Here is a 25,640-nt window from a genome sequence, read left to right on the forward strand (position 1 = left end):
CTCTCTCTCTCTCTCTTTCTCTCTCACTCTTTCTTTCTTTCTTTCTTTCCTACTTGGTTTCTTTCTTTCTTTCCTTTTTCTTCCAGACGGAGTCTCACTCTGTCACCCAACCTGGAGTGCAGTGGCAAGATCTGGGCCCACTGCAAGCTCCGCCTCCCGGGTTCACGCCATTCTCCTGCCTCAGCCTCCTGAGTAGCTGGGATTACAGGCATGCACCACCACACCTGGCTAATTTTGTATTTTTAGTAGAGACGGGGCTTCTCCATGTTGGTTAGCTTGGTCTTGGTCTGGAACTCCCAACTTCAGGCGATCCACCCACTTTCCCAAAGTGCTAGGATACCCAAAGTGCTAGGATTACAGGCGTGAGTCACCAGCGCCCGGTCAGACTAGGGGTATAGTTTTAGGCTTCTGCTTGGCTTTCCTTTTCTGTGATGAATTTCACCTCACAGTCTTAGGATATGGTGAGGAGTTTTAGGCATCGATCTTCATATGGGATATTATTCTACAGTTTTCTCTTGTAAAATCTTTGTCTTGCTTTGGTATCAGGGCAATTGTAGCCTCATAGAATGAGTTAGGGAATACTCCCTCCTCTTCAAGGTTTTGGCAGGATTAACAAGGATTACTATTCGTTCTCTAAATATTTGATAGAGAAGTCAAGTCCAAGGCTTTTTTTTTTTTTTTTTTTTTTTTTGGCAGGAGATATTGGGTTACTGATTCAGTCTCCTTACTAGTTACTAGTCTATTCAGATTTTCACTTTCTTTGTGATTTAGTCTTGGTAGGGTTCATGTTCCTAGGAATTTATCCATTTCATCCAAGTTATCCAATATGTTGGTGTACAATTGTTCTTAGCACTCTCTTACAATCCTATTCATTTATTTCTTTGAGACAGGATCTCATCTGTCACCTAGGCTAGAGTGCAGTGGTGTGATCTAGGCTCATTACAACCTCCACCTCCCAGGTTCAAGCGATCCTCCTACCTCAGCCTCCTCAGTAGCTGGGACAACAGGCTTTCGCCACCAAGATGGGCTGAATTTTCTTCTTTCTTTCTTTCTTTCTTTAATTTATTTATTTTTTTCTTTCCTTTTTATCTTTTTTTTTTTTTTTGGTAAAGACCGGGTTTGACCATATCTCCCAGGCTGGTCTTGAACTCCTGAGCTAAAGTGATTCACCTGCCTGAACCTCCCGAGTAGCTGGGATTACAGGGGCCTACCACCACACCCGGCTAATGTTTTTTGTATTTTTAGTAGAGATGGTTTCACCATGTTGGCCAGGTTAGTCTTGAACTCCTAACCTCAAGTGATCTGCATGCCTCGGCCTCCCAAAGTGCTGGGATTATAGGTGTGAGCCACTTCACCCTGCCAATCGTTTTCATTTTGACTGGATCCAATAGTAATGTCCCCACTTCCATTTCTCATTTTCGTAATTTGAGTATTCTCTCTTTTTTTCTTAGTCACTCCATAAAGTTTGTCAATTTTATCTTTTAAAAAACCAACTTTCAGTTTTGTTGATTTTCTCCATTTTTGTATTTTCTGTTTTATTTATTTCTGAATTAATCTTTCTTTCTTTCCTTCCTAGGGTTTAATTTGTTCTTTTCTAGTGCCTAAATTGTAAATTTAGATTGCTAATTTGAGGTCCTTTGGGTGTTTTTTGTTTTGTTTTCTTTTGAGAGGGAGTCTCGCTCTTGTTGCCCGGGCTGGAGTGCAATGGTGCGATCTCGGCTCACTGCAACCTCTGCCTCCCAGGTTTAAGCAATTCTCTTGCTTCAGCCTCCCAAGTCGCTGGGATTACAGGCGCCTGCCACCACAACCGGCTAATTTTGTATTTTCAGCAGAGACAGGGTTTCTCCCTGTTGTTCAGGCTAGTCTCGAACTCCTGACCTCAGGTGATTGGCTCACCTCAGCCTCCCAAAGTGCTGGGATTACAGGCATTAACCGCGACGCCTGGCTTTCTTTAGGTTTTTTTCATGTAAGCATTTCACACTATAAATTTCCCTGTTAGCACTGCTTTCACTGCATCCCAAAGTTTGGCTATGCTGTGTTTTCATTTTCATTCATTTCTGAGTACAGCTGAGCCTTGAACAACATGGGTTTGAACTGCAAGGGTGCACTTATACAGGAATTGTTTTCAATAAGTACAGTAGGTCCTCTGATTTCATTAATTCTGCATCTGTAACCAAAGGCAGATTGAAAATACAGTCTTCACAGAGCGCAAACCCTGAGGATACAGCGGCCTAACTTTTTTAATGCCCAGGTTTTACAGGGCCAACTGCAAGACTTGACTCTGTGTGGATTTTGGCCTACTTATGGGGTCCTGGAACCAATCCCCTGTGGATACTGACACCCAACTGTATTTTCTGATTTCTCTTGTGGTTTCTTCTTTAACCCACTGGTTGTTTAAGCAAATATCTGAATCTCTTCAAATACCTGAGACTGGATAATTTATTAAAAAGAGACATTTATTTCTCTCAGTTCTCAAGGCTGGGGTGTCCAAGGTCAAGTCATCAGCCCATTCAGTGTCTAAGGAGGGCCCAGTCTCTCCTTCCAAGATGACACAACGTTGCTTCATCTTTCAGAGGGGAAGAACATTGTGTCCCCACACGGAGGAGACGGAGGGAATGAACCCACTCAAGTCCTTTTCTAAGGGCTCTAGTTTCATCCATAAGGACTTCTACCCTCAGGAGATAATCGCCTCCTAAAGAATCCACCTTTTTACCCTTTTTTTTTTTTTTTTTTTTTTTTTTTTGAGACAGGGTCTCATTCTATTGCCCCTACGGCAGTGCAGTAGCCTGTAGCCTGATCATGGCTCACTGCAGCCTTGACCTCCCAGGCTCAACCAGTCCTCCTGCTTCAGCCTCCTGAGTAGCTGGGACTACAGGCCTGCACCACCACGCCCACCGAATTTGGTGTTTTTTCTAGAGACACGTTTTGCCATTTTGCCCTGGCTGGTCTTGAACTCCTGGGCTCGAACAATCTGACTGCCTTTCCCTTCCAAAGTGCTGGGATGACAGCGTTAGCCACCACCCCAGGCCAGTGCCCACCTCTTAATACTATCATATTGGCAAATAAATTTCAGCATATAAATTTTGGGGGACATTCAGACCATAGCAGTGTGTTCTTTACTTTCCAAAAAGAAAACAGGTCAGTTTATCAGTTTTCCTTGTATTATTGATTTTTAACTCGATTTTGTTGTGGTCAGAGAAGACATTTGATAATACGCTGTTCGCCCTTCGCCAGCCTCGACGACTCTGGGTGAGGGGGCAAGAGGGGCCCTCGCAGGATTCCTGAGCGGCCAGGGATCCCAAAGAATACCTGCGCGACTGGGCGGAGGACCCGACGGGGTCCCAGGATCGTGGGCTGTGGGCCCTGACGCCTCGGAGCACTCCCTGTTCCGAGCGGGCCCGACGTGGTGGAAGCTCGGGAGCTCGGCAGCCGGGAGAGGCAGCAGGCGAAGAGGCTCCGGGATCCCGATCCGAGCACGACGACCCCGGGCTGGCGGTGCGGGCTGGAAGCCGGCGGGCATGGCTGGGCCGGGCTCTTGGGGCAGCCAGGCGCCTCTGCCGGCGTCTACGGCCATACCACCCTGAACGCGCCCGATCTCGTCTGATCTCGGAAGCTAAGCAGGGTCGGGCCTGGTTAGTACTTGGATGGGAGACCGCCTGGGAATACCGGGTGCTGTAGGCTTTTTGGCTTGCTTTCTTCTCTTTCTTTCTTTTCTACCTTCCTTTCTTCCCTTCTCTCACTCACTCTTCTTTCTTTCTTTCTTTCCTTCTTTCTCTCTTTCTTTCCTTTCTTTCTTTCTTTCCTTCTTTCTTTCTATCTCTCCCTCTTTCTATCTCGCTCTTTCTCTCTCTTTTGCTTTCCTTCTTACTTTCATTCTTTTCTGTTTCTTCCCTTGCTATCTTTCCTTTCTTTCTTTGTCTCTCTCTCTTTCTTTCTTTCGTTCTGCTGTCTTTCCTTCTTTCTTTCTTTCTACCTCTCTATCTTTCTTTCTATCCTTCCTCCTTTCTTTCCTTCTTTCTTTCTCTCTCCCTCTCTCTTGCTTGCTCTTTCTTTCTTTCCTTCTTTCTTTCATTCTTTTCTTTTTCTTCCCTTGCTATCTTCCTTTTCTTTCTTCTCGTTCTTTCTTCTTTCTTGCTTTCCTTCTTTCTTTCTTTCTCCTATCTCTCTGTCTCTTTCTTTCTCTCTCTTTCTCTTTCTTTATTTCGTTCTTTCCTTCTTTCTTGCTTTTCTTTCTCACTTTCTTTTCTTCCTTTCTTTCTTTCTTTCTTCTATTTGCTCCTTTCTTTCTTTCCTTTCTTTCTTTCTTTCTTTCTTTCTTTCTTTCTTTCTTTCCTTTCTTTCTTTCTTTCTTTCTTTCTTTCCTTCCTTCCTTCCTTCCTTCCTTCCTTCTTTCTTTCCTTCCTTCTTTGTTTCTTTCCTTCTTTCTTTCTGTCTTTCCTTTTTCTTCCAGAAGGAGTCTCGCTGTCACCCAGCCTGGAGTGCAGTGGCAAGATCTCGGCTCACTGCAAGCTCCGCCTCCCGGGTTCACGCCATTCTCCTGCCTCAGCCTACCAAACAGCTGGGACTACAGGCGCCCGCCACCACGCCCGGCTCATGTTTCGTAGTTTTAGTGGAGACGGGGTTTCACCGTGTTAGCCAGGCTGGTCTGGATCTCCTGACGTCGTGATCCACCCGCCTCGGCCTCCCAAAGTGCTGGGATTACAGGCGTGATCCACCGCGCCCGGCCTGCTGTAGGCTTTTGTGGCTTCCCCTCTCCCTCCCTTGCCCCTACTATCGCCATGCTTCCCAACCTCCCCGGACTCTGCTCCCCCCTTGTCGCCCGCCTACACCCCCGCCGCAGCCGGGGACCTCCTCCTGGGGGTCCGCCACCAAAGCAGCACCGGGCAGCGGCATCCCACCGCTTCCGCCTCGCCGCCGCCCGGCCAGGAGCCCGGCTCCAGCCCTGGAGGGCAGGAGGCCGGACCCCAAAGGCGCAGGCGCGGGTTCCCTGCCGTTCCCGGCGCCTTCCCGCTCCCGGAACGCACAGGCGATTCAATCCATTCACCGGGCGGGCGCCGCCGCAACCTTCCAAACCGGGGGAAGGGGCGGGCAGGGCCAGCGGGTGCCACAGACGCCAGCCGAGACCTCCGCTCCAGAACGCAGGGGCTGCTTTATCCGGGGGAAGGACATTGCTTCGCCAGCAACCAGGAAAACAGTCCCTGTGCACCCGGATTCCCATTGCCACCAACTTCGTGTAAACTCCAGTCCCGAGGACACGCCAGAGACCCAGGCCTCGGGCCCCGTGGGCACGCCCGGTGCCACGGCTCCCGCCAAAAGGGCGGGCGCACTCTGCAAATCAAGGGGCCCACCGCACCGCACCAAGAGCACAGGGAGGTGCCAACACAGGAAGGAGCCTACGAAACCCACCCCCAAAGCAAGCAATTAATCCAAGACAAAACCCGTCTCAGCGCTCCGTTGCTCCTCTCGCATGGACGGCCTGGCCACCCTGTTCTGGCCCAGCCCAAGCCCCCTCCACCCTATCCCGGCCTGCTCAAAAGGGCCCTGCCTACGGGAGCAGGGCGCTCCCTCTCCAAGGCTCTATCGCTCTCGCTCTCTAGCTCCCTGCCCCTCTCTCTTCTGGGTTTGCCCCTGCACCTCGCGCTATTTCTGTCGCCTTTCCTCTGTCTCTCCCTCTCTGTCTGTCTTTCTCGCTCTCTCTGTCCCTCTCTCTATCTCTGCCTCTCTGTCTCTTTCCCTCTCCACCTCCCCTGTCTCTCTCGATCGCTGTCTCTCTCCCTCCCTCGGTTTCAATCTCTCCATCTATCTCTTCCTTGCTCTCCTTCAAGCCGTTTCTGTGTGCACGTGTGTGTGTGTGTGTGTGTGTGTGTGTGTGTGTGTGTGTGTGTCTGTGTGTGAGCGCGCGCGCGTGTGTGGGTTCCCGCGCGCGAGCGCCCGGGTGTGTCTGTGTGTGGGGCTGTGGATTTGCTGCTGGTGGTGGTGGGGTGTTTCTGGGTTTCTCTCAGCCCCTCTCGCCGGGGATCAGGCTGCCGGCTCTAGTGCCAGCCCGGGGCAAAGCAGGGCCATCCCCCAACACCCCAGCCCCCACGCCCTCTTGCCCACCGGCCGGGTCTTGGTCGGGACAAGCGACCGTGGTGGGGGCGTTGTGAGAAAAAGGCCAGGCGCGGCTGGGCCGGCTGTTCGCCCTTGGCCAGCCCTGACGCCTCTGGGGGGGTGGGCCAAGAGGGGGCCTCGCAGGAGCTCCCCCAGCGGCCAGGGATCCAAAAGAATACCTCCACGACAGGGCGGAGGACCCGCCGGGGTCCCAGGATCGTGGGCCCTGGGCCCTGACGCCTCGGAGCACTCCCTGTTCCGAGCGGGCCCGACGTGGTGGAAGCTCGGGAGCTCGGCAGCCGGGGGAAGGCCGCGGGCGAGCGGCTCGGGGGTCCCGATCCGAGCCCGGCGACCCCGGGCTGGCGGTGCGGGCTGGAAGCCGGCGGGCATGGCTGGGCCGGGCTCTTGGGGCAGCCAGGCGCCTCTGCCGGCGTCTACGGCCATACCACCCTGAACGCGCCCGATCTCGTCTGATCTCGGAAGCTAAGCAGGGTCGGGCCTGGTTAGTACTTGGATGGGAGACCGCCTGGGAATACCGGGTGCTGTAGGCTTTTTGGCTTGCTTTCTTCTCTTTCTTTCTTTTCTACCTTCCTTTCTTCCCTTCTCTCACTCACTCTTCTTTCCTTCTTTCTTTCCTTCTTTCTCTCTTTCTTTCCTTTCTTTCTTTCTTTCCTTCTTTCTTTCTATCTCTCCCTCTTTCTATCTCGCTCTTTCTCTCTCTTTTGCTTTCCTTCTTACTTTCATTCTTTTCTGTTTCTTCCCTTGCTATCTTTCCTTTCTTTCTTTGTCTCTCTCTCTTTCTCTTTCTTTCTTCCTTCCTTCCTTTCTTCCTTCCTCTCTATCTATCACTCTTTCTTTCTTTCCTTCCTTCTTTCTTTCTCTCTTTGTTTTCTTTCTTTCTTTCCTTCTTTCTCTCTCTCTCTCTTTCTCGCTCTTTCTCTCTTTCTTTCCTTCTTTTCTTTTTCTTCCCTTGCTATCTTTGTTTTCTTTCTTTCTCTTTTCTTTTCTTTCCTTCTTTCTTTCTTTCTCCTATCTCTCTGTCTCTTTCTTTCTCTTTCTTTATTGCATTCTTTCCTTTTCTCTTGCTTTTCTTTCTCACTTTCTTCCTTTCTCTTTCTTTCTTTCTTTCTTTCTTTCTTTGTTTCATTCTTTCTTCGGTCTTTGCCTCTTTCTTCCTTTCTTTCTTTCCTTCTTACTTTCATTCTTTTCTTTTTCTTCCCTTACTATCTTTCCCTTCTTTCTTTCTCTCTCTTTCTTTCTCTCTCTTTCTTTCTCTCTCTCTCTCTCTCTTTCTCTCTCACTCTTTCTTTCTTTCTTTCTTTCCTACTTGGTTTCTTTCTTTCTTTCCTTTTTCTTCCAGACGGAGTCTCACTCTGTCACCCAACCTGGAGTGCAGTGGCAAGATCTGGGCCCACTGCAAGCTCCGCCTCCCGGGTTCACGCCATTCTCCTGCCTCAGCCTCCTGAGTAGCTGGGATTACAGGCATGCACCACCACACCTGGCTAATTTTGTATTTTTAGTAGAGACGGGGCTTCTCCATGTTGGTTAGCTTGGTCTTGGTCTGGAACTCCCAACTTCAGGCGATCCACCCACTTTCCCAAAGTGCTAGGATACCCAAAGTGCTAGGATTACAGGCGTGAGTCACCAGCGCCCGGTCAGACTAGGGGTATAGTTTTAGGCTTCTGCTTGGCTTTCCTTTTCTGTGATGAATTTCACCTCACAGTCTTAGGATATGGTGAGGAGTTTTAGGCATCGATCTTCATATGGGATATTATTCTACAGTTTTCTCTTGTAAAATCTTTGTCTTGCTTTGGTATCAGGGCAATTGTAGCCTCATAGAATGAGTTAGGGAATACTCCCTCCTCTTCAAGGTTTTGGCAGGATTAACAAGGATTACTATTCGTTCTCTAAATATTTGATAGAGAAGTCAAGTCCAAGGCTTTTTTTTTTTTTTTTTTTTTTTTGGCAGGAGATATTGGGTTACTGATTCAGTCTCCTTACTAGTTACTAGTCTATTCAGATTTTCACTTTCTTTGTGATTTAGTCTTGGTAGGGTTCATGTTCCTAGGAATTTATCCATTTCATCCAAGTTATCCAATATGTTGGTGTACAATTGTTCTTAGCACTCTCTTACAATCCTATTCATTTATTTCTTTGAGACAGGATCTCATCTGTCACCTAGGCTAGAGTGCAGTGGTGTGATCTAGGCTCATTACAACCTCCACCTCCCAGGTTCAAGCGATCCTCCTACCTCAGCCTCCTCAGTAGCTGGGACAACAGGCTTTCGCCACCAAGATGGGCTGAATTTTCTTCTTTCTTTCTTTCTTTCTTTAATTTATTTATTTTTTTCTTTCCTTTTTATCTTTTTTTTTTTTTTTGGTAAAGACCGGGTTTGACCATATCTCCCAGGCTGGTCTTGAACTCCTGAGCTAAAGTGATTCACCTGCCTGAACCTCCCGAGTAGCTGGGATTACAGGGGCCTACCACCACACCCGGCTAATGTTTTTTGTATTTTTAGTAGAGATGGTTTCACCATGTTGGCCAGGTTAGTCTTGAACTCCTAACCTCAAGTGATCTGCATGCCTCGGCCTCCCAAAGTGCTGGGATTATAGGTGTGAGCCACTTCACCCTGCCAATCGTTTTCATTTTGACTGGATCCAATAGTAATGTCCCCACTTCCATTTCTCATTTTCGTAATTTGAGTATTCTCTCTTTTTTTCTTAGTCACTCCATAAAGTTTGTCAATTTTATCTTTCAAAAAACCAACTTTCAGTTTTGTTGATTTTCTCCATTTTTGTATTTTCTGTTTTATTTATTTCTGAATTAATCTTTCTTTCTTTCCTTCCTAGGGTTTAATTTGTTCTTTTCTAGTGCCTAAATTGTAAATTTAGATTGCTAATTTGAGGTCCTTTGGGTGTTTTTTGTTTTGTTTTCTTTTGAGAGGGAGTCTCGCTCTTGTTGCCCGGGCTGGAGTGCAATGGTGCGATCTCGGCTCACTGCAACCTCTGCCTCCCAGGTTTAAGCAATTCTCTTGCTTCAGCCTCCCAAGTCGCTGGGATTACAGGCGCCTGCCACCACAACCGGCTAATTTTGTATTTTCAGCAGAGACAGGGTTTCTCCCTGTTGTTCAGGCTAGTCTCGAACTCCTGACCTCAGGTGATTGGCTCACCTCAGCCTCCCAAAGTGCTGGGATTACAGGCATTAACCGCGACGCCTGGCTTTCTTTAGGTTTTTTTCATGTAAGCATTTCACACTATAAATTTCCCTGTTAGCACTGCTTTCACTGCATCCCAAAGTTTGGCTATGCTGTGTTTTCATTTTCATTCATTTCTGAGTACAGCTGAGCCTTGAACAACATGGGTTTGAACTGCAAGGGTGCACTTATACAGGAATTGTTTTCAATAAGTACAGTAGGTCCTCTGATTTCATTAATTCTGCATCTGTAACCAAAGGCAGATTGAAAATACAGTCTTCACAGAGCGCAAACCCTGAGGATACAGCGGCCTAACTTTTTTAATGCCCAGGTTTTACAGGGCCAACTGCAAGACTTGACTCTGTGTGGATTTTGGCCTACTTATGGGGTCCTGGAACCAATCCCCTGTGGATACTGACACCCAACTGTATTTTCTGATTTCTCTTGTGGTTTCTTCTTTAACCCACTGGTTGTTTAAGCAAATATCTGAATCTCTTCAAATACCTGAGACTGGATAATTTATTAAAAAGAGACATTTATTTCTCTCAGTTCTCAAGGCTGGGGTGTCCAAGGTCAAGTCATCAGCCCATTCAGTGTCTAAGGAGGGCCCAGTCTCTCCTTCCAAGATGACACAACGTTGCTTCATCTTTCAGAGGGGAAGAACATTGTGTCCCCACACGGAGGAGACGGAGGGAATGAACCCACTCAAGTCCTTTTCTAAGGGCTCTAATTTCATCCATAAGGACTTCTACCCTCAGGAGATAATCGCCTCCTAAAGAATCCACCTTTTTACCCTTTTTTTTTTTTTTTTTTTTTTTTTTTTTTTTTTTGAGACAGGGTCTCATTCTATTGCCCCTACGGCAGTGCAGTAGCCTGTAGCCTGATCATGGCTCACTGCAGCCTTGACCTCCCAGGCTCAACCAGTCCTCCTGCTTCAGCCTCCTGAGTAGCTGGGACTACAGGCCTGCACCACCACGCCCACCGAATTTGGTGTTTTTTCTAGAGACACGTTTTGCCATTTTGCCCTGGCTGGTCTTGAACTCCTGGGCTCGAACAATCTGACTGCCTTTCCCTTCCAAAGTGCTGGGATGACAGCGTTAGCCACCACCCCAGGCCAGTGCCCACCTCTTAATACTATCATATTGGCAAATAAATTTCAGCATATAAATTTTGGGGGACATTCAGACCATAGCAGTGTGTTCTTTACTTTCCAAAAAGAAAACAGGTCAGTTTATCAGTTTTCCTTGTATTATTGATTTTTAACTCGATTTTGTTGTGGTCAGAGAAGACATTTGATAATACGCTGTTCGCCCTTCGCCAGCCTCGACGACTCTGGGTGAGGGGGCAAGAGGGGCCCTCGCAGGATTCCTGAGCGGCCAGGGATCCCAAAGAATACCTGCGCGACTGGGCGGAGGACCCGACGGGGTCCCAGGATCGTGGGCTGTGGGCCCTGACGCCTCGGAGCACTCCCTGTTCCGAGCGGGCCCGACGTGGTGGAAGCTCGGGAGCTCGGCAGCCGGGAGAGGCAGCAGGCGAAGAGGCTCCGGGATCCCGATCCGAGCACGACGACCCCGGGCTGGCGGTGCGGGCTGGAAGCCGGCGGGCATGGCTGGGCCGGGCTCTTGGGGCAGCCAGGCGCCTCTGCCGGCGTCTACGGCCATACCACCCTGAACGCGCCCGATCTCGTCTGATCTCGGAAGCTAAGCAGGGTCGGGCCTGGTTAGTACTTGGATGGGAGACCGCCTGGGAATACCGGGTGCTGTAGGCTTTTTGGCTTGCTTTCTTCTCTTTCTTTCTTTTCTACCTTCCTTTCTTCCCTTCTCTCACTCACTCTTCTTTCTTTCTTTCTTTCCTTCTTTCTCTCTTTCTTTCCTTTCTTTCTTTCTTTCCTTCTTTCTTTCTATCTCTCCCTCTTTCTATCTCGCTCTTTCTCTCTCTTTTGCTTTCCTTCTTACTTTCATTCTTTTCTGTTTCTTCCCTTGCTATCTTTCCTTTCTTTCTTTGTCTCTCTCTCTTTCTTTCTTTCGTTCTGCTGTCTTTCCTTCTTTCTTTCTTTCTACCTCTCTATCTTTCTTTCTATCCTTCCTCCTTTCTTTCCTTCTTTCTTTCTCTCTCCCTCTCTCTTGCTTGCTCTTTCTTTCTTTCCTTCTTTCTTTCATTCTTTTCTTTTTCTTCCCTTGCTATCTTCCTTTTCTTTCTTCTCGTTCTTTCTTCTTTCTTGCTTTCCTTCTTTCTTTCTTTCTCCTATCTCTCTGTCTCTTTCTTTCTCTCTCTTTCTCTTTCTTTATTTCGTTCTTTCCTTCTTTCTTGCTTTTCTTTCTCACTTTCTTTTCTTCCTTTCTTTCTTTCTTTCTTTCTTCTATTTGCTCCTTTCTTTCTTTCCTTTCTTTCTTTCTTTCTTTCTTTCTTTCTTTCTTTCTTTCTTTCTTTCTTTCCTTCCTTCCTTCCTTCCTTCCTTCCTTCCTTCTTTCTTTCCTTCCTTCTTTGTTTCTTTCCTTCTTTCTTTCTGTCTTTCCTTTTTCTTCCAGAAGGAGTCTCGCTGTCACCCAGCCTGGAGTGCAGTGGCAAGATCTCGGCTCACTGCAAGCTCCGCCTCCCGGGTTCACGCCATTCTCCTGCCTCAGCCTACCAAACAGCTGGGACTACAGGCGCCCGCCACCACGCCCGGCTCATGTTTCGTAGTTTTAGTGGAGACGGGGTTTCACCGTGTTAGCCAGGCTGGTCTGGATCTCCTGACGTCGTGATCCACCCGCCTCGGCCTCCCAAAGTGCTGGGATTACAGGCGTGATCCACCGCGCCCGGCCTGCTGTAGGCTTTTGTGGCTTCCCCTCTCCCTCCCTTGCCCCTACTATCGCCATGCTTCCCAACCTCCCCGGACTCTGCTCCCCCCTTGTCGCCCGCCTACACCCCCGCCGCAGCCGGGGACCTCCTCCTGGGGGTCCGCCACCAAAGCAGCACCGGGCAGCGGCATCCCACCGCTTCCGCCTCGCCGCCGCCCGGCCAGGAGCCCGGCTCCAGCCCTGGAGGGCAGGAGGCCGGACCCCAAAGGCGCAGGCGCGGGTTCCCTGCCGTTCCCGGCGCCTTCCCGCTCCCGGAACGCACAGGCGATTCAATCCATTCACCGGGCGGGCGCCGCCGCAACCTTCCAAACCGGGGGAAGGGGCGGGCAGGGCCAGCGGGTGCCACAGACGCCAGCCGAGACCTCCGCTCCAGAACGCAGGGGCTGCTTTATCCGGGGGAAGGACATTGCTTCGCCAGCAACCAGGAAAACAGTCCCTGTGCACCCGGATTCCCATTGCCACCAACTTCGTGTAAACTCCAGTCCCGAGGACACGCCAGAGACCCAGGCCTCGGGCCCCGTGGGCACGCCCGGTGCCACGGCTCCCGCCAAAAGGGCGGGCGCACTCTGCAAATCAAGGGGCCCACCGCACCGCACCAAGAGCACAGGGAGGTGCCAACACAGGAAGGAGCCTACGAAACCCACCCCCAAAGCAAGCAATTAATCCAAGACAAAACCCGTCTCAGCGCTCCGTTGCTCCTCTCGCATGGACGGCCTGGCCACCCTGTTCTGGCCCAGCCCAAGCCCCCTCCACCCTATCCCGGCCTGCTCAAAAGGGCCCTGCCTACGGGAGCAGGGCGCTCCCTCTCCAAGGCTCTATCGCTCTCGCTCTCTAGCTCCCTGCCCCTCTCTCTTCTGGGTTTGCCCCTGCACCTCGCGCTATTTCTGTCGCCTTTCCTCTGTCTCTCCCTCTCTGTCTGTCTTTCTCGCTCTCTCTGTCCCTCTCTCTATCTCTGCCTCTCTGTCTCTTTCCCTCTCCACCTCCCCTGTCTCTCTCGATCGCTGTCTCTCTCCCTCCCTCGGTTTCAATCTCTCCATCTATCTCTTCCTTGCTCTCCTTCAAGCCGTTTCTGTGTGCACGTGTGTGTGTGTGTGTGTGTGTGTGTGTGTGTGTGTGTCTGTGTGTGAGCGCGCGCGCGTGTGTGGGTTCCCGCGCGCGAGCGCCCGGGTGTGTCTGTGTGTGGGGCTGTGGATTTGCTGCTGGTGGTGGTGGGGTGTTTCTGGGTTTCTCTCAGCCCCTCTCGCCGGGGATCAGGCTGCCGGCTCTAGTGCCAGCCCGGGGCAAAGCAGGGCCATCCCCCAACACCCCAGCCCCCACGCCCTCTTGCCCACCGGCCGGGTCTTGGTCGGGACAAGCGACCGTGGTGGGGGCGTTGTGAGAAAAAGGCCAGGCGCGGCTGGGCCGGCTGTTCGCCCTTGGCCAGCCCTGACGCCTCTGGGGGGGTGGGCCAAGAGGGGGCCTCGCAGGAGCTCCCCCAGCGGCCAGGGATCCAAAAGAATACCTCCACGACAGGGCGGAGGACCCGCCGGGGTCCCAGGATCGTGGGCCCTGGGCCCTGACGCCTCGGAGCACTCCCTGTTCCGAGCGGGCCCGACGTGGTGGAAGCTCGGGAGCTCGGCAGCCGGGGGAAGGCCGCGGGCGAGCGGCTCGGGGGTCCCGATCCGAGCCCGGCGACCCCGGGCTGGCGGTGCGGGCTGGAAGCCGGCGGGCATGGCTGGGCCGGGCTCTTGGGGCAGCCAGGCGCCTCTGCCGGCGTCTACGGCCATACCACCCTGAACGCGCCCGATCTCGTCTGATCTCGGAAGCTAAGCAGGGTCGGGCCTGGTTAGTACTTGGATGGGAGACCGCCTGGGAATACCGGGTGCTGTAGGCTTTTTGGCTTGCTTTCTTCTCTTTCTTTCTTTTCTACCTTCCTTTCTTCCCTTCTCTCACTCACTCTTCTTTCCTTCTTTCTTTCCTTCTTTCTCTCTTTCTTTCCTTTCTTTCTTTCTTTCCTTCTTTCTTTCTATCTCTCCCTCTTTCTATCTCGCTCTTTCTCTCTCTTTTGCTTTCCTTCTTACTTTCATTCTTTTCTGTTTCTTCCCTTGCTATCTTTCCTTTCTTTCTTTGTCTCTCTCTCTTTCTCTTTCTTTCTTCCTTCCTTCCTTTCTTCCTTCCTCTCTATCTATCACTCTTTCTTTCTTTCCTTCCTTCTTTCTTTCTCTCTTTGTTTTCTTTCTTTCTTTCCTTCTTTCTCTCTCTCTCTCTTTCTCGCTCTTTCTCTCTTTCTTTCCTTCTTTTCTTTTTCTTCCCTTGCTATCTTTGTTTTCTTTCTTTCTCTTTTCTTTTCTTTCCTTCTTTCTTTCTTTCTCCTATCTCTCTGTCTCTTTCTTTCTCTTTCTTTATTGCATTCTTTCCTTTTCTCTTGCTTTTCTTTCTCACTTTCTTCCTTTCTCTTTCTTTCTTTCTTTCTTTCTTTGTTTCATTCTTTCTTCGGTCTTTGCCTCTTTCTTCCTTTCTTTCTTTCCTTCTTACTTTCATTCTTTTCTTTTTCTTCCCTTACTATCTTTCCCTTCTTTCTTTCTCTCTCTTTCTTTCTCTCTCTTTCTTTCTCTCTCTCTCTCTCTTTCTCTCTCACTCTTTCTTTCTTTCTTTCTTTCCTACTTGGTTTCTTTCTTTCTTTCCTTTTTCTTCCAGACGGAGTCTCACTCTGTCACCCAACCTGGAGTGCAGTGGCAAGATCTGGGCCCACTGCAAGCTCCGCCTCCCGGGTTCACGCCATTCTCCTGCCTCAGCCTCCTGAGTAGCTGGGATTACAGGCATGCACCACCACACCTGGCTAATTTTGTATTTTTAGTAGAGACGGGGCTTCTCCATGTTGGTTAGCTTGGTCTTGGTCTGGAACTCCCAACTTCAGGCGATCCACCCACTTTCCCAAAGTGCTAGGATACCCAAAGTGCTAGGATTACAGGCGTGAGTCACCAGCGCCCGGTCAGACTAGGGGTATAGTTTTAGGCTTCTGCTTGGCTTTCCTTTTCTGTGATGAATTTCACCTCACAGTCTTAGGATATGGTGAGGAGTTTTAGGCATCGATCTTCATATGGGATATTATTCTACAGTTTTCTCTTGTAAAATCTTTGTCTTGCTTTGGTATCAGGGCAATTGTAGCCTCATAGAATGAGTTAGGGAATACTCCCTCCTCTTCAAGGTTTTGGCAGGATTAACAAGGATTACTATTCGTTCTCTAAATATTTGATAGAGAAGTCAAGTCCAAGGCTTTTTTTTTTTTTTTTTTTTTTTTTTTGGCAGGAGATATTGGGTTACTGATTCAGTCTCCTTACTAGTTACTAGTCTATTCAGATTTTCACTTTCTTTGTGATTTAGTCTTGGTAGGGTTCATGTTCCTAGGAATTTATCCATTTCATCCAAGTTATCCAATATGTTGGTGTACAATTGTTCTTAGCACTCTCTTACAATCCTATTCATTTATTTCTTTGAGACAGGATCTCATCTGTCACCTAGGCTAGAGTGCAGTGGTGTGATCTAGGCTCATTACAACCTCCACCTCCCAGGTTCAAGCGATCCTCCTACCTCAGCCTCCTCAGTAGCTGGGACAACAGGCTTTCGCCACCAAGATGGGCTGAATTTTCTTCTTTCTTTCTTTCTTTCTTTAATTTATTTATTTTTTTCTTTCCTTTTTATCTTTTTTTTTTTTTTTTTGGTAAAGACCGGGTTTGACCATATCTCCCAGGCTGGTCTTGAACTCCTGAGCTAAAGTGATTCACCTGCCTGAACCTCCCGAGTAGCTGGGATTACAGGGGCCTACCACCACACCCGGCTAATGTTTTTTGTATTTTTAGTAGAGATGGTTTCACCATGTTGGCCAGGTTAGTCTTGAACTCCTAACCTCAAGTGATCTGCATGCCTCGGCCTCCCAAAGTGCTGGGATTATAGGTGTGAGCCACTTCACCCTGCCAATCGTTTTCATTTTGACTGGATCCAATAGTAATGTCCCCACTTCCATTTCTCATTTTCGTAATTTGAGTATTCTCTCTTTTTTTCTTAGTCACTCCATAAAGTTTGTCAATTTTATCTTTCAAAAAACCAACTTTCAGTTTTGTTGATTTTCTCCATTTTTGTATTTTCTGTTTTATTTATTTCTGAATTAATCTTTCTTTCTTTCCTTCCTAGGGTTTAATTTGTTCTTTTCTAGTGCCTAAATTGTAAATTTAGATTGCTAATTTGAGGTCCTTTGGGTGTTTTTTGTTTTGTTTTCTTTTGAGAGGGAGTCTCGCTCTTGTTGCCCGGGCTGGAGTGCAATGGTGCGATCTCGGCTCACTGCAACCTCTGCCTCCCAGGTTTAAGCAATTCTCTTGCTTCAGCCTCCCAAGTCGCTGGGATTACAGGCGCCTGCCACCACAACCGGCTAATTTTGTATTTTCAGCAGAGACAGGGTTTCTCCCTGTTGTTCAGGCTAGTCTCGAACTCCTGACCTCAGGTGATTGGCTCACCTCAGCCTCCCAAAGTGCTGGGATTACAGGCATTAACCGCGACGCCTGGCTTTCTTTAGGTTTTTTTCATGTAAGCATTTCACACTATAAATTTCCCTGTTAGCACTGCTTTCACTGCATCCCAAAGTTTGGCTATGCTGTGTTTTCATTTTCATTCATTTCTGAGTACAGCTGAGCCTTGAACAACATGGGTTTGAACTGCAAGGGTGCACTTATACAGGAATTGTTTTCAATAAGTACAGTAGGTCCTCTGATTTCATTAATTCTGCATCTGTAACCAAAGGCAGATTGAAAATACAGTCTTCACAGAGCGCAAACCCTGAGGATACAGCGGCCTAACTTTTTTAATGCCCAGGTTTTACAGGGCCAACTGCAAGACTTGACTCTGTGTGGATTTTGGCCTACTTATGGGGTCCTGGAACCAATCCCCTGTGGATACTGACACCCAACTGTATTTTCTGATTTCTCTTGTGGTTTCTTCTTTAACCCACTGGTTGTTTAAGCAAATATCTGAATCTCTTCAAATACCTGAGACTGGATAATTTATTAAAAAGAGACATTTATTTCTCTCAGTTCTCAAGGCTGGGGTGTCCAAGGTCAAGTCATCAGCCCATTCAGTGTCTAAGGAGGGCCCAGTCTCTCCTTCCAAGATGACACAACGTTGCTTCATCTTTCAGAGGGGAAGAACATTGTGTCCCCACACGGAGGAGACGGAGGGAATGAACCCACTCAAGTCCTTTTCTAAGGGCTCTAATTTCATCCATAAGGACTTCTACCCTCAGGAGATAATCGCCTCCTAAAGAATCCACCTTTTTACCCTTTTTTTTTTTTTTTTTTTTTTTTTTTTTTTTTTGAGACAGGGTCTCATTCTATTGCCCCTACGGCAGTGCAGTAGCCTGTAGCCTGATCATGGCTCACTGCAGCCTTGACCTCCCAGGCTCAACCAGTCCTCCTGCTTCAGCCTCCTGAGTAGCTGGGACTACAGGCCTGCACCACCACGCCCACCGAATTTGGTGTTTTTTCTAGAGACACGTTTTGCCATTTTGCCCTGGCTGGTCTTGAACTCCTGGGCTCGAACAATCTGACTGCCTTTCCCTTCCAAAGTGCTGGGATGACAGCGTTAGCCACCACCCCAGGCCAGTGCCCACCTCTTAATACTATCATATTGGCAAATAAATTTCAGCATATAAATTTTGGGGGACATTCAGACCATAGCAGTGTGTTCTTTACTTTCCAAAAAGAAAACAGGTCAGTTTATCAGTTTTCCTTGTATTATTGATTTTTAACTCGATTTTGTTGTGGTCAGAGAAGACATTTGATAATACGCTGTTCGCCCTTCGCCAGCCTCGACGACTCTGGGTGAGGGGGCAAGAGGGGCCCTCGCAGGATTCCTGAGCGGCCAGGGATCCCAAAGAATACCTGCGCGACTGGGCGGAGGACCCGACGGGGTCCCAGGATCGTGGGCTGTGGGCCCTGACGCCTCGGAGCACTCCCTGTTCCGAGCGGGCCCGACGTGGTGGAAGCTCGGGAGCTCGGCAGCCGGGAGAGGCAGCAGGCGAAGAGGCTCCGGGATCCCGATCCGAGCACGACGACCCCGGGCTGGCGGTGCGGGCTGGAAGCCGGCGGGCATGGCTGGGCCGGGCTCTTGGGGCAGCCAGGCGCCTCTGCCGGCGTCTACGGCCATACCACCCTGAACGCGCCCGATCTCGTCTGATCTCGGAAGCTAAGCAGGGTCGGGCCTGGTTAGTACTTGGATGGGAGACCGCCTGGGAATACCGGGTGCTGTAGGCTTTTTGGCTTGCTTTCTTCTCTTTCTTTCTTTTCTACCTTCCTTTCTTCCCTTCTCTCACTCACTCTTCTTTCTTTCTTTCTTTCCTTCTTTCTCTCTTTCTTTCCTTTCTTTCTTTCTTTCCTTCTTTCTTTCTATCTCTCCCTCTTTCTATCTCGCTCTTTCTCTCTCTTTTGCTTTCCTTCTTACTTTCATTCTTTTCTGTTTCTTCCCTTGCTATCTTTCCTTTCTTTCTTTGTCTCTCTCTCTTTCTTTCTTTCGTTCTGCTGTCTTTCCTTCTTTCTTTCTTTCTACCTCTCTATCTTTCTTTCTATCCTTCCTCCTTTCTTTCCTTCTTTCTTTCTCTCTCCCTCTCTCTTGCTTGCTCTTTCTTTCTTTCCTTCTTTCTTTCATTCTTTTCTTTTTCTTCCCTTGCTATCTTCCTTTTCTTTCTTCTCGTTCTTTCTTCTTTCTTGCTTTCCTTCTTTCTTTCTTTCTCCTATCTCTCTGTCTCTTTCTTTCTCTCTCTTTCTCTTTCTTTATTTCGTTCTTTCCTTCTTTCTTGCTTTTCTTTCTCACTTTCTTTTCTTCCTTTCTTTCTTTCTTTCTTTCTTCTATTTGCTCCTTTCTTTCTTTCCTTTCTTTCTTTCTTTCTTTCTTTCTTTCTTTCTTTCTTTCTTTCTTTCTTTCCTTCCTTCCTTCCTTCCTTCCTTCCTTCCTTCTTTCTTTCCTTCCTTCTTTGTTTCTTTCCTTCTTTCTTTCTGTCTTTCCTTTTTCTTCCAGAAGGAGTCTCGCTGTCACCCAGCCTGGAGTGCAGTGGCAAGATCTCGGCTCACTGCAAGCTCCGCCTCCCGGGTTCACGCCATTCTCCTGCCTCAGCCTACCAAACAGCTGGGACTACAGGCGCCCGCCACCACGCCCGGCTCATGTTTCGTAGTTTTAGTGGAGACGGGGTTTCACCGTGTTAGCCAGGCTGGTCTGGATCTCCTGACGTCGTGATCCACCCGCCTCGGCCTCCCAAAGTGCTGGGATTACAGGCGTGATCCACCGCGCCCGGCCTGCTGTAGGCTTTTGTGGCTTCCCCTCTCCCTCCCTTGCCCCTACTATCGCCATGCTTCCCAACCTCCCCGGACTCTGCTCCCCCCTTGTCGCCCGCCTACACCCCCGCCGCAGCCGGGGACCTCCTCCTGGGGGTCCGCCACCAAAGCAGCACCGGGCAGCGGCATCCCACCGCTTCCGCCTCGCCGCCGCCCGGCCAGGAGCCCGGCTCCAGCCCTGGAGGGCAGGAGGCCGGACCCCAAAGGCGCAGGCGCGGGTTCCCTGCCGTTCCCGGCGCCTTCCCGCTCCCGGAACGCACAGGCGATTCAATCCATTCACCGGGCGGGCGCCGCCGCAACCTTCCAAACCGGGGGAAGGGGCGGGCAGGGCCAGCGGGTGCCACAGACGCCAGCCGAGACCTCCGCTCCAGAACGCAGGGGCTGCTTTATCCGGGGGAAGGACATTGCTTCGCCAGCAACCAGGAAAACAGTCCCTGTGCACCCGGATTCCCATTGCCACCAACTTCGTGTAAACTCCAGTCCCGAGGACACGCCAGAGACCCAGGCCTCGGGCCCCGTGGGCACGCCCGGTGCCACGGCTCCCGCCAAAAGGGCGGGCGCACTCTGCAAATCAAGGGGCCCACCGCACCGCACCAAGAGCACAGGGAGGTGCCAACACAGGAAGGAGCCTACGAAACCCACCCCCAAAGCAAGCAATTAATCCAAGACAAAACCCGTCTCAGCGCTCCGTTGCTCCTCTCGCATGGACGGCCTGGCCACCCTGTTCTGGCCCAGCCCAAGCCCCCTCCACCCTATCCCGGCCTGCTCAAAAGGGCCCTGCCTACGGGAGCAGGGCGCTCCCTCTCCAAGGCTCTATCGCTCTCGCTCTCTAGCTCCCTGCCCCTCTCTCTTCTGGGTTTGCCCCTGCACCTCGCGCTATTTCTGTCGCCTTTCCTCTGTCTCTCCCTCTCTGTCTGTCTTTCTCGCTCTCTCTGTCCCTCTCTCTATCTCTGCCTCTCTGTCTCTTTCCCTCTCCACCTCCCCTGTCTCTCTCGATCGCTGTCTCTCTCCCTCCCTCGGTTTCAATCTCTCCATCTATCTCTTCCTTGCTCTCCTTCAAGCCGTTTCTGTGTGCACGTGTGTGTGTGTGTGTGTGTGTGTGTGTGTGTGTGTGTCTGTGTGTGAGCGCGCGCGCGTGTGTGGGTTCCCGCGCGCGAGCGCCCGGGTGTGTCTGTGTGTGGGGCTGTGGATTTGCTGCTGGTGGTGGTGGGGTGTTTCTGGGTTTCTCTCAGCCCCTCTCGCCGGGGATCAGGCTGCCGGCTCTAGTGCCAGCCCGGGGCAAAGCAGGGCCATCCCCCAACACCCCAGCCCCCACGCCCTCTTGCCCACCGGCCGGGTCTTGGTCGGGACAAGCGACCGTGGTGGGGGCGTTGTGAGAAAAAGGCCAGGCGCGGCTGGGCCGGCTGTTCGCCCTTGGCCAGCCCTGACGCCTCTGGGGGGGTGGGCCAAGAGGGGGCCTCGCAGGAGCTCCCCCAGCGGCCAGGGATCCAAAAGAATACCTCCACGACAGGGCGGAGGACCCGCCGGGGTCCCAGGATCGTGGGCCCTGGGCCCTGACGCCTCGGAGCACTCCCTGTTCCGAGCGGGCCCGACGTGGTGGAAGCTCGGGAGCTCGGCAGCCGGGGGAAGGCCGCGGGCGAGCGGCTCGGGGGTCCCGATCCGAGCCCGGCGACCCCGGGCTGGCGGTGCGGGCTGGAAGCCGGCGGGCATGGCTGGGCCGGGCTCTTGGGGCAGCCAGGCGCCTCTGCCGGCGTCTACGGCCATACCACCCTGAACGCGCCCGATCTCGTCTGATCTCGGAAGCTAAGCAGGGTCGGGCCTGGTTAGTACTTGGATGGGAGACCGCCTGGGAATACCGGGTGCTGTAGGCTTTTTGGCTTGCTTTCTTCTCTTTCTTTCTTTTCTACCTTCCTTTCTTCCCTTCTCTCACTCACTCTTCTTTCCTTCTTTCTTTCCTTCTTTCTCTCTTTCTTTCCTTTCTTTCTTTCTTTCCTTCTTTCTTTCTATCTCTCCCTCTTTCTATCTCGCTCTTTCTCTCTCTTTTGCTTTCCTTCTTACTTTCATTCTTTTCTGTTTCTTCCCTTGCTATCTTTCCTTTCTTTCTTTGTCTCTCTCTCTTTCTCTTTCTTTCTTCCTTCCTTCCTTTCTTCCTTCCTCTCTATCTATCACTCTTTCTTTCTTTCCTTCCTTCTTTCTTTCTCTCTTTGTTTTCTTTCTTTCTTTCCTTCTTTCTCTCTCTCTCTCTTTCTCGCTCTTTCTCTCTTTCTTTCCTTCTTTTCTTTTTCTTCCCTTGCTATCTTTGTTTTCTTTCTTTCTCTTTTCTTTTCTTTCCTTCTTTCTTTCTTTCTCCTATCTCTCTGTCTCTTTCTTTCTCTTTCTTTATTGCATTCTTTCCTTTTCTCTTGCTTTTCTTTCTCACTTTCTTCCTTTCTCTTTCTTTCTTTCTTTCTTTCTTTGTTTCATTCTTTCTTCGGTCTTTGCCTCTTTCTTCCTTTCTTTCTTTCCTTCTTACTTTCATTCTTTTCTTTTTCTTCCCTTACTATCTTTCCCTTCTTTCTTTCTCTCTCTTTCTTTCTCTCTCTTTCTTTCTCTCTCTCTCTCTCTTTCTCTCTCACTCTTTCTTTCTTTCTTTCTTTCCTACTTGGTTTCTTTCTTTCTTTCCTTTTTCTTCCAGACGGAGTCTCACTCTGTCACCCAACCTGGAGTGCAGTGGCAAGATCTGGGCCCACTGCAAGCTCCGCCTCCCGGGTTCACGCCATTCTCCTGCCTCAGCCTCCTGAGTAGCTGGGATTACAGGCATGCACCACCACACCTGGCTAATTTTGTATTTTTAGTAGAGACGGGGCTTCTCCATGTTGGTTAGCTTGGTCTTGGTCTGGAACTCCCAACTTCAGGCGATCCACCCACTTTCCCAAAGTGCTAGGATACCCAAAGTGCTAGGATTACAGGCGTGAGTCACCAGCGCCCGGTCAGACTAGGGGTATAGTTTTAGGCTTCTGCTTGGCTTTCCTTTTCTGTGATGAATTTCACCTCACAGTCTTAGGATATGGTGAGGAGTTTTAGGCATCGATCTTCATATGGGATATTATTCTACAGTTTTCTCTTGTAAAATCTTTGTCTTGCTTTGGTATCAGGGCAATTGTAGCCTCATAGAATGAGTTAGGGAATACTCCCTCCTCTTCAAGGTTTTGGCAGGATTAACAAGGATTACTATTCGTTCTCTAAATATTTGATAGAGAAGTCAAGTCCAAGGCTTTTTTTTTTTTTTTTTTTTTTTTTTTTGGCAGGAGATATTGGGTTACTGATTCAGTCTCCTTACTAGTTACTAGTCTATTCAGATTTTCACTTTCTTTGTGATTTAGTCTTGGTAGGGTTCATGTTCCTAGGAATTTATCCATTTCATCCAAGTTATCCAATATGTTGGTGTACAATTGTTCTTAGCACTCTCTTACAATCCTATTCATTTATTTCTTTGAGACAGGATCTCATCTGTCACCTAGGCTAGAGTGCAGTGGTGTGATCTAGGCTCATTACAACCTCCACCTCCCAGGTTCAAGCGATCCTCCTACCTCAGCCTCCTCAGTAGCTGGGACAACAGGCTTTCGCCACCAAGATGGGCTGAATTTTCTTCTTTCTTTCTTTCTTTCTTTAATTTATTTATTTTTTTCTTTCCTTTTTATCTTTTTTTTTTTTTTTTTGGTAAAGACCGGGTTTGACCATATCTCCCAGGCTGGTCTTGAACTCCTGAGCTAAAGTGATTCACCTGCCTGAACCTCCCGAGTAGCTGGGATTACAGGGGCCTACCACCACACCCGGCTAATGTTTTTTGTATTTTTAGTAGAGATGGTTTCACCATGTTGGCCAGGTTAGTCTTGAACTCCTAACCTCAAGTGATCTGCATGCCTCGGCCTCCCAAAGTGCTGGGATTATAGGTGTGAGCCACTTCACCCTGCCAATCGTTTTCATTTTGACTGGATCCAATAGTAATGTCCCCACTTCCATTTCTCATTTTCGTAATTTGAGTATTCTCTCTTTTTTTCTTAGTCACTCCATAAAGTTTGTCAATTTTATCTTTCAAAAAACCAACTTTCAGTTTTGTTGATTTTCTCCATTTTTGTATTTTCTGTTTTATTTATTTCTGAATTAATCTTTCTTTCTTTCCTTCCTAGGGTTTAATTTGTTCTTTTCTAGTGCCTAAATTGTAAATTTAGATTGCTAATTTGAGGTCCTTTGGGTGTTTTTTGTTTTGTTTTCTTTTGAGAGGGAGTCTCGCTCTTGTTGCCCGGGCTGGAGTGCAATGGTGCGATCTCGGCTCACTGCAACCTCTGCCTCCCAGGTTTAAGCAATTCTCTTGCTTCAGCCTCCCAAGTCGCTGGGATTACAGGCGCCTGCCACCACAACCGGCTAATTTTGTATTTTCAGCAGAGACAGGGTTTCTCCCTGTTGTTCAGGCTAGTCTCGAACTCCTGACCTCAGGTGATTGGCTCACCTCAGCCTCCCAAAGTGCTGGGATTACAGGCATTAACCGCGACGCCTGGCTTTCTTTAGGTTTTTTTCATGTAAGCATTTCACACTATAAATTTCCCTGTTAGCACTGCTTTCACTGCATCCCAAAGTTTGGCTATGCTGTGTTTTCATTTTCATTCATTTCTGAGTACAGCTGAGCCTTGAACAACATGGGTTTGAACTGCAAGGGTGCACTTATACAGGAATTGTTTTCAATAAGTACAGTAGGTCCTCTGATTTCATTAATTCTGCATCTGTAACCAAAGGCAGATTGAAAATACAGTCTTCACAGAGCGCAAACCCTGAGGATACAGCGGCCTAACTTTTTTAATGCCCAGGTTTTACAGGGCCAACTGCAAGACTTGACTCTGTGTGGATTTTGGCCTACTTATGGGGTCCTGGAACCAATCCCCTGTGGATACTGACACCCAACTGTATTTTCTGATTTCTCTTGTGGTTTCTTCTTTAACCCACTGGTTGTTTAAGCAAATATCTGAATCTCTTCAAATACCTGAGACTGGATAATTTATTAAAAAGAGACATTTATTTCTCTCAGTTCTCAAGGCTGGGGTGTCCAAGGTCAAGTCATCAGCCCATTCAGTGTCTAAGGAGGGCCCAGTCTCTCCTTCCAAGATGACACAACGTTGCTTCATCTTTCAGAGGGGAAGAACATTGTGTCCCCACACGGAGGAGACGGAGGGAATGAACCCACTCAAGTCCTTTTCTAAGGGCTCTAATTTCATCCATAAGGACTTCTACCCTCAGGAGATAATCGCCTCCTAAAGAATCCACCTTTTTACCCTTTTTTTTTTTTTTTTTTTTTTTTTTTTTTTTTTTGAGACAGGGTCTCATTCTATTGCCCCTACGGCAGTGCAGTAGCCTGTAGCCTGATCATGGCTCACTGCAGCCTTGACCTCCCAGGCTCAACCAGTCCTCCTGCTTCAGCCTCCTGAGTAGCTGGGACTACAGGCCTGCACCACCACGCCCACCGAATTTGGTGTTTTTTCTAGAGACACGTTTTGCCATTTTGCCCTGGCTGGTCTTGAACTCCTGGGCTCGAACAATCTGACTGCCTTTCCCTTCCAAAGTGCTGGGATGACAGCGTTAGCCACCACCCCAGGCCAGTGCCCACCTCTTAATACTATCATATTGGCAAATAAATTTCAGCATATAAATTTTGGGGGACATTCAGACCATAGCAGTGTGTTCTTTACTTTCCAAAAAGAAAACAGGTCAGTTTATCAGTTTTCCTTGTATTATTGATTTTTAACTCGATTTTGTTGTGGTCAGAGAAGACATTTGATAATACGCTGTTCGCCCTTCGCCAGCCTCGACGACTCTGGGTGAGGGGGCAAGAGGGGCCCTCGCAGGATTCCTGAGCGGCCAGGGATCCCAAAGAATACCTGCGCGACTGGGCGGAGGACCCGACGGGGTCCCAGGATCGTGGGCTGTGGGCCCTGACGCCTCGGAGCACTCCCTGTTCCGAGCGGGCCCGACGTGGTGGAAGCTCGGGAGCTCGGCAGCCGGGAGAGGCAGCAGGCGAAGAGGCTCCGGGATCCCGATCCGAGCACGACGACCCCGGGCTGGCGGTGCGGGCTGGAAGCCGGCGGGCATGGCTGGGCCGGGCTCTTGGGGCAGCCAGGCGCCTCTGCCGGC

General features: G+C 49.5%; 6 non-coding genes across 6 annotated transcripts; all 6 read left to right on the forward strand.

The window, feature by feature from the left end:
* Positions 1 to 3,562: 3,562 nt before the first annotated feature.
* Positions 3,563 to 3,681, forward strand: LOC135969194 (5S ribosomal RNA). Its single transcript, XR_010584313.1, has one exon. It is a non-coding gene; the product is annotated as a 5S ribosomal RNA (ribosomal RNA).
* A 2,841-nt stretch (positions 3,682 to 6,522) lies between these two features.
* On the forward strand, positions 6,523 to 6,641 carry LOC135968897 (5S ribosomal RNA). Its single transcript, XR_010583924.1, has one exon. It is a non-coding gene; the product is annotated as a 5S ribosomal RNA (ribosomal RNA).
* A 4,291-nt stretch (positions 6,642 to 10,932) lies between these two features.
* LOC135968913 (5S ribosomal RNA) lies at positions 10,933 to 11,051 on the forward strand. The gene has a single exon (XR_010583945.1). It is a non-coding gene; the product is annotated as a 5S ribosomal RNA (ribosomal RNA).
* Positions 11,052 to 13,877: 2,826 nt separating this feature from the next.
* Positions 13,878 to 13,996, forward strand: LOC135968926 (5S ribosomal RNA). The gene has a single exon (XR_010583961.1). It is a non-coding gene; the product is annotated as a 5S ribosomal RNA (ribosomal RNA).
* Positions 13,997 to 18,285: 4,289 nt separating this feature from the next.
* On the forward strand, positions 18,286 to 18,404 carry LOC135968936 (5S ribosomal RNA). Its single transcript, XR_010583977.1, has one exon. It is a non-coding gene; the product is annotated as a 5S ribosomal RNA (ribosomal RNA).
* Positions 18,405 to 21,230: 2,826 nt separating this feature from the next.
* LOC135968941 (5S ribosomal RNA) lies at positions 21,231 to 21,349 on the forward strand. Its single transcript, XR_010583995.1, has one exon. It is a non-coding gene; the product is annotated as a 5S ribosomal RNA (ribosomal RNA).
* The last annotated feature ends 4,291 nt before the right edge of the window (positions 21,350 to 25,640 follow it).

This window comes from Macaca fascicularis, chromosome 1 (genome assembly GCF_037993035.2).
Source record: "Macaca fascicularis isolate 582-1 chromosome 1, T2T-MFA8v1.1".
NCBI classification, from domain to species: Eukaryota; Metazoa; Chordata; class Mammalia; order Primates; family Cercopithecidae; genus Macaca; species Macaca fascicularis.